The following is a 6,278-nucleotide window of genomic DNA, read 5'->3' as shown; positions in this document are numbered from 1 at the left end:
AATGTTAGGAAACGAAGATAAGGAACACAGACAAATATGTTTAGTTGCTTGATTAGGAAGGGAAGGAGAGTGATAAGGTGGCAGCTAGAAGGGAATAACAAGTCAAGAAATGAATTGATCTAATCATGGGAAACGGGAAGACTTGAGCATGTTTATAGATGGTGGGAAAGAAGCTGAACATAAGAGTGAGTATGAGAGAAAGACGGAGAGAGATGACTTAGAAACATAGGCGAAAGAAGGCATGGCATATGGAAGGGGTGTACTCGGGGTATTAGGAGAGTGCTAAGGGGGGTCCGCTTTAGGGGAAGGGAGAGGGAGCTGGTTGCCAGACCTAGCTGAGGCACTTAGGAAGTTATCGACTGATCTATGGCATTGTAAAGTTTAGGCTGGAGAGTGGAGTCCAGAGTTAGTGCCGTAGAGTAGCTATGTGGGAATGAGGAAGAGAGAAGAGTATAAAGATGGCAGATGATGGAAGAAGAGCTGGTGGGAGTCTAACTGGGCTGCTCTGTGCCACTGCTGCCTTGGCACCCATTCTGTTTAACCCCGTGAGACCAGAGGGTGAAGTTCAGTGACATCCATGGATTAACAGAGTATTAGGTGCTGCAGTGTGTCATCCATAGGCTGCTCTCTCATTTAGACAAATCCTCTGCCTTACCTGATGGAGAAGAGGGTGGCTTGGTTTTCTAGAAGCTAATGGTAGTGTCTTCTTTCACGTATAATAAGGCAGTGAGGTTGGCTTAATGCATAACCATCAGAAGGACTAAAACCGACAGGTTTAAACACCATGGGAATACATGAGATGATCACCTTTGGGGTCAGCTTTGGAGACACCAGGTCTATTTCTCTGCTCTCTCAGCTTGGTCATCCCATATGTGTGTGTGGGATTAATTCTCTTTAAATTTGTTTTAAATTAAAAGTTGTGGTAAAATACACAAAACATAAAAGTGAACATCTTAGCCATTTTCAAGTGTGCAGTTCAGTGGCATTAAATGCCTTCACTTTGCTGTGCAGCCACTGCTCCCTTCTCCAGAATGCTTCTCATCTGTACAGCTGACGCTCTTTGCCCACTAAGTAACTTCCCGCTCCTCCTTCCCCGCAGCCCCTGGCAACCACCATTCTGCTTTTCTGTCTCTCTGAATTTTACTACTCTGGGAACTTTATAAGTGCAGTTATACAGTATTAGTCTTATTGTGACTGACTTATTTCACTTACCGTAATGTCCTCAAGGTTCGTCCATGTTGTAGCATGCGTCAGGATTTCCTTCCTTCTGAATGCTGAATAATATTTTGCTGTATTTATAGGCCACATATTATTTATTCATCCCCTGATGGACACTTAGGTTGCTTCAACCTTTTGGCTTTTGTGATTTATATTTTGTGAATAAAGCAGCTCTGTACATGGGTGTACATGTATTTTTTCGATTCCTTGCTTTCATTCCTTTTGATGTATATCTAGAGGTGGAGTTGCTGGGTCAGATGGTAATCGCATGTTTAAGTTTTCGAGGAATTGCAAGACTTTTTCAAAGCTGCTGTGCCTTTTTACTTTCCCACCAACTCTGGGCTTAAGTCTGGCTTGAGTGACTTTCCTCCTGATGCAAAAAAAAACCCCAGCTTACTTCTCCATGCTACAATGTCAGAGGAAAGGTGGAAAACTCCAGCATTCTAAACAGTAGCCGTGAGACATACCCTGCTTGGGTGCTTGTCACATGACTAACCCTGAGCCAATGACGGGTGAAGGGAACGGGGTGAACTGGTGAGCTTCAGACAACCTGGCACACCCTGCATTGGAGGAAGGGTCATTGTCCCCATAAGTACGTATGCTCCATGGAGCTTAAAGTGAGGACCTCTGATACAAAGAACTCAGGCCTTAGAGAAAGGCATTTTCACATATCTATGTGTGAAGGGCCATGCTCCTGAAATCTGAATTCTTTCTACCCTGCTGTATTACTTTTGTCTCCTTGCTTCACTGAGGCACAGACATTTCTTTGACATTTGGAGCAGTGGCTTCATGAAGCAGGACTGTTAGGAAAAAGGCTAGCTTGTTTTAACACACAGTTTTCTTTTATTAGCTTTACAAGGGAAGGGGAACTTTTGCCAAGCGTCAAGACTTTTCTTCACAGCTTGTCATCTACAATGGGAGAAGACAGTTTGGCCAGGCCCCCTTAGTCTCAGAAGAAAGATCTGCACTCAGTCCTTGGAATCCTGTTTGTTTACTGCTGGTGAACACCAGCTTCCTGCCTCTGGGCCAGAGTCGCCCCTTTTACGAGAGGCTCAGGCTGGGCGGCACTGGCCACCTCCCCGCGGTCACTGGATGATTTAAGATCCCATCAGAACAGAAAGTGCAGATGCCAGGTCTACATTCAAACAAAGATTCAAAGGGAAAGGCCTTGGAAACAAATACGCTTGGCTCTGTCAGAAGCAAAATGTCAGCTGGTTGCAGCCAAGTTCTGAGACCATTTTAAAGGTTTCATTGTTAATCAGGACCAACTCTGTGAAAATGAATTTTCTTGTGAAAAGTCAGATGCTACAGCTACTCCCTCAGCCGTGGTGAAGGGGCATATGGAGCCCACACATGGAATGAGGAGTGGGTCCCACTTAGAGCACTCAGTCTCCCTGGGGGCTCTGGTTACCAGCTTGGTAACTTTCACCTGCTTCAGAGTCTGGGGCTCGTCCAAGGTGGGGTGTCCTGAGAGTTACCTCACAAACATACCCATGAGGATCCCTGTCTCCCACCTGGGCTGGGGCAGCCAAGTCTGCTCATTGCCTCTGGTGCCCACTCCCCCTCCAATGCCCAGGCTTTTCACCAGCATCCTTCCTGCCTGTATGGGAGCATCTGCCAGACTGACTCAGTTTGAGAGGGGCCAGGACAGACCCTCCCTCTTGTCTTCTTTGGTCCCATATTCCCAGGCTTCCTAGCTATCAACTCAAGTAATCCCAACCAATGGCCCTAAATAGCCCTGAAGGAGGCTCCTGCTAAGACTCCAAAGATAGCCGAGCGGGTGTCCTTATCCTGGCCCAGGGCTAGAGGCATTGGACCTGCCTTCTGTGGGGCGCCCAGGATGCTTTGACCTGTAGGCTGCTGTCCCTGCAGCCTTGGCTTTGAATGGCTCCGAGCAGGCGGGCCTTTCTTCACTGGGGCCCCCCAAGGCAGCAGAGAAAGTGCCCCGATCCCGTTTCCCACCCTCTAACACACGGGGACTTTGACTTCCCTGGGTGTTCCAGGCCCTTCTTGTTTCAGCAGGAGGATCCTGTGTGTTTGATCTAAATCTGGTCTCCTGCTGCAAAGACCCAAACAATCTGAGTCAAAGCAGTATTAACAGGAAACCTGTCTCTTAAGGCCAAGAATGCAACCAAAATAGCTCCAAGTCTTTAATTCTGATAGCACCATTTGGGGAAGGCCTTTACCTGAGAGAAACAATAAGTGGAACTCTTGCCCCCAAATATTCTGGCCTGCAGGGCATTACGAACCGGGGAGCCTAGGGCTGCAGGACTGCAGAGAGCATCGGGGAGGTGGGACCCTCAACGCACAGGGGAGCACGGAGATCGGGGCATTTCCCGAGAGCCATGCAAGCAGAAGGTGCCTTTTCACTGAGGGAACTGGCCAAGTATTTCTGTTTGGTGGAGATGGCTGAAGATTTTAGAAGGAAAAAAACACAAATCCTGCTTTTTAAAAGGCACTTTCGTTTTCATTGTGAAATATTTGTGAACTCAGAACACCACAGGAGAAAAGGAAAATCACCCATGATCTTACAAAATGGAAACAACCGCAGCAAAAGTTTTCTGGGAACTTTAATGTTTCTTTTGCTTATATGTGCGTGCACATGTGCACACCCATGCACACATTTTAATGGTTTGTGTGCCCTTTTTTAGTCTCTTGGCCACCGATTTCCCCCTCCCTACATGCAGTCAGTGCTGCCAGCGTCCAGACACACTCTCCGCACGTGCAGGCGTTTACTAATGTGTTTACGTGTTTACGTTTTCACGTGCAAGTGGTGGCATAGCGCAGTGCTTTTGTGGGCCTCCTTCCTTTTTTTAACTTGACAATGTATCTTGGGAAGTTTTCCATATCAGAACATACAGGTCTATTTAGTTCATTTAAAAAGTTTCATAACATTCCACCATATGATCGCACCATGATTTACCCAATCCCCTATGTGAGCATTTAGATTGTTTATAGACTTTTGATGTTAAAAATACCATGTCTTCCTCAGAGTGGCATAATTGGGTCAGAGGATTCACATGTTGAGAGCCTGTTGCTGGACTGCTCTCCACTAGCCTCAGTCTGCACTCCCATTTATCAGATATACCAGGGTATTGATTTCCCCACACATGGGTCAAGAACCCGCTTGCTTGCCAATGCACAAGAGGTAAGAAATGCAGGCTTGATCCCTGGGTTGAGAAGATCCCCTGGGGGAAGACATGGCAGCCTACTCCAGTATTCCTGCCTAGAGAGTCCCGTGGACAGAGGAGCCTGCTGGGCTACAGTCTACTGGGTTGCAAAGGGTTGGACACGACTGAGTGACTCAGCATGTAGCATGCACCCATTACTCACACAGATTGCTATTACAATTTAAAAAATTTTACCAATCTCAGAAGTGAAAAATATATCACTTATAGCTTTACTTTGCATTCTTTTCAAGAATGAGATTAAAACTACTCTCCCATATTTAAGAGAGTTTGCACTTTGTTTCAGTAGAACACCCGTGTGACTTGCCTGCTTTTCTACTGGCTCATGGTCTCTCTCTTTGTATTCTTCTTTTGTGAAAATAAGGTTTTTATTTTCAGGCCACTTACTCCTCTACTTCTTAGCTCAACAAGAATGGAAGCTAAGAGCTGCTCACAATACAGTTTCTTTTCCTTCTTTTTTAATTCCCTGCCTCACAGGCTGTCTGTTTCCTGAAAATATGGCTTATCTATGCAATTCCTCAGAGAAGGTAATGGCACCCCACTCCAGTACTGTCGCCTGGAAAATCCCATGGACGGAGGAGCCTGATAGGCTGCAGTCCATGGGGTCAAGAAGAGTCGAACATGACTGAGAGACTTCACTTTCACTTTTCACTTTCATGCATTGGAGAAGGAAATGGCAACCCACTCCAGTGTTCTTGCCTGGAGAATCCCAGGGACGGGGGAGCCTGGTGGGCTGCCGTCTATGGGGTCGCACAGAGTCGGACATGACTGACGTGACTTAGCATGCAATTCCTCATTCAGCCTGGTCTCTGATGTTCCCTCCTGCTGACCAGTCAAGGCCTGAAATGGATCCTATCGACAATGACACACCCAACTCCCTCGGAGGTAACTGAGAGCTGCTAGATCCTGCATCTCAATTTCTACCAGTCCCCTGGGAGAACTCTGCTTCTGCAAATTTTTGTTTTTAAAGATATGTAGCTTCAGACATTTTATTTTTGCATTGATCATTTTGGAACTTAAATGCTCCAGAAGACCTTATTTTGTGCTTCATGATTTCAGAATTTTCCCTACTCCTTTTTCCTGTAACACGTTCTTTAGATTATTTTTGAATCAGGATATGGAGGTTTTTCATTCTCTTGTCCAGTTGCCCTGGCTACTACCTCCAACACAGTGAATAGTTGTTCAGAAGCTGTAGTGTCTGACTATGACCCCATGAACCGCAGCATGCCGGGCTTCCCTGTTCTCACTTGGTCACGATGAATTACTTTTTAATATTGTACTGTGTGCTCATATTTTAGTGAATATTTTAATATCAGTATTCGTATGTGAAATTGGCTTACAATTTTCTTTTTGGGGCACTGTTTATCAGATATTGATATCTGAATGACATTTTCCACATAAAAAGAATTTAGAAATTGCAATTCTTTTCCCATGTTCTGTGACAGTCTAAGTAGCTATGAGGTTGCCTGACTTGAACAAATTGCAGAATTCCCCTGTGACACCATCAGGGTATGGTAAATTATTTGGTGAGAACATTTTTGCAATTTTTTCTTTAACTTCTATAGTAATTTATCTTTTCAAATTTTTTTTTTATTTCTAAAGGTTCAGATTTGGTCAATTTTATTTTCCTAAAAGTTATGCATTTTAGTTAGGTTGTCAAATTTATTTGTGTAAAGTTAGCGATGTTAAGATATTAAAATTATCCATTTCAGTGAGAACTGCTCCCTTATCTCATTTTGTTTGTGTCTGTGCTGTCTTTTTTTTTTCTTGCAGTGTGTCTCTACTTTGTGGATTCCTCCCCCACCCCACCAAAGCAATAGCTTTTTGATACATTTGTTAGCTTTATTGCTTTTCACTTTTCTAACTCAATGC

The sequence above is a fragment of the Bos taurus genome, chromosome 28 (genome assembly GCF_002263795.3).
Source record: "Bos taurus isolate L1 Dominette 01449 registration number 42190680 breed Hereford chromosome 28, ARS-UCD2.0, whole genome shotgun sequence".
NCBI lineage: Eukaryota > Metazoa > Chordata > Mammalia > Artiodactyla > Bovidae > Bos > Bos taurus.
This window is presented reverse-complemented; position numbering follows the sequence as displayed.